Source organism: Octodon degus, unplaced genomic scaffold, assembly GCF_000260255.1.
Source record: "Octodon degus isolate 3935 unplaced genomic scaffold, OctDeg1.0 scaffold00028, whole genome shotgun sequence".
Lineage (NCBI taxonomy): Eukaryota > Metazoa > Chordata > Mammalia > Rodentia > Octodontidae > Octodon > Octodon degus.
The window spans coordinates 11,954,289-11,956,473 of NW_004524604.1; positions in this window are offsets into that span (position 1 = coordinate 11,954,289).

Consider the following 2,185-nt stretch of genomic DNA (forward strand, 5'->3'; position numbering starts at 1 on the left):
ATTCACAAGTCCTAGTGGAAGTGTTGTTGGTTGGTTGTTTTGTTTTGGCTTTTCAGTTTCTTCTGCTGGTATGCATGCTTGTCTACCTCTAAATGTCCACACATTTAAGCTTTAATATGAGGATTTGTTTTGTCTTCTGTGTTTCCATCCTACTTAGTCTTGTTTTGATGAAGTTTTAAATATCAACTATCTGTTAATGATATTGCTACAACTGTGGACCTTAATATTTCTTCAGAATTTCAGACTTTTACTACTCGATGTTCACCACAATGGTCCTATAGTAAACAAATCAAACGGAACACATCCAAAACAGACTTTTTTAGTTCTCACCTTCTTATCTTAGTCCTTAGGTCTTTTCTACAGGAATAATTAATTCAGTTTTGTTTTTTCTTTACTTTAGAAATCTGATCTTAATGTAATTCATTTCATTTTTTTCGTCTTACATCATCACATCCTATCTACTAGTGGTGGCAAAGCTCTAAAAGCCTCAACAATACAAACAGCCTTCTATGGCCTGCATGTCATAGGTTCACCACAGCTACTACATACCAGTAAGGCTGAGGGTTATACCCATCACAAAACTAAGTATCGATCCATCACAGAACTATGCCCTTCTTTTTTAACTCCATCCCTACTCTAATAAACCATCTCACTCCAAAAACTACTGCAATATGCCCAGCAGGTCTCCCTGATTCTATTCTTGACTGTTCAAGTTCTGTCTGTACAGTATCCAATGTGAAATTCAGACAGCCCTCAGCTTAAAATCCTTAAACGGCTTCTGCATGTTCTTACACTATAATCTCAATGTGCTACATGACTTGCTGATCTCTTTAATCTTACCTCATACTATACTCCCCAAATTTTCTCTAAACACACTGGCCCTCTTCTCTTTCTGTGGAACACTAAGCCTCATTCCCAACTTAGTTTTGTACTTTATCACTCCCTCTGTATAAAGTACTTTTGCACATGTCCTTGTTGAACTTAATTCAAATGTCAGCTCAATTCCTTGAGGAAACTTTACTGACAACCTTAATTCTGTTCCCCTCCCCCAATATTCTCTGTTCTATTATGGTGTCATTGTTCTTACCTTATGCAAAGGGATTCCGAGTATTCATTCATTACTTATTTATAGTTATGACTTGTTTTTCTAATACCTCTCTCATTGAAATGGAAACTACATACAAACAATGTGTGTTGTTCATGTTCCCTGCTGTACCCCTATGTCTAGAACAGGCACACAGTAATATGTTTTGTCAAAGTAGATGAATAAAAATTACTCATCTTATTTATACATTATATGTGAGATGATAGGACCTGGGACAAAACTTGAAAACAAGAGTTACTTAGTAAATTTAACTTAGAAATTTACTTAGTTTACCCTCAAGGACTTGCCCTTGTTAAGCAATTACCATACCTCTGAGCTCCTTACCCCATCATCAACATTTTTATTTTATGTTTTACATTTTGAGCTAGCATCTTGCTAAGTCACATGGGCTGGGTTTGAACCTGTGATTTACCAGCCTCAACTTTTATGTTGTCCTGACTCAGCTAGCAATTCTCCCTCCAAAACTGACTATTCTGTCTGTTTGGTTTTGAAATACTCAGAAAAACTATCATGTTCTGGCCATTTGCTTTACAGTTAAACCATATCTGTGCTCTTGAAATTTGGAAGACAGTGTGTGGATCTGTGAATTGCGGAATGAATCCCAGAGTCCAGTTAACTGACGGTTTCCAAGATATATTTGATAATAACATTTTACCACAGAGAACCGTGTGTTTTATTGCAGCGGACAGAGACAGAATGGTTTTTGGTGATGTTGACTATAAGACTGCAAAAGAGCCACACAAGACATCTTAAATGCTTTGAATTTTAATAACCTATAGAGTTTGGATATGAAAAAGCAATATAAAATGCACAGTTAATGTCTCATAAATTAAATGACCAAAGTTAAGCATCTATTTTACTTCCTGCCTATCTCTTTTTGTCTGACTGGTAGAGCCTACCAGAAATATAAAGGGAACTAGACATGGTAGATTACATCTGTAATTCCATCACTAAGGAAGCTGAGACAAGAGGATCTCCATAAGTTCAAGTCAAGGCTGGGCTTCATAGTGAGTTCAAAGCCAGCCTGGACAACATAGCAAGATATTGTCTCAAAAATTACATATATATATGTAATAATAA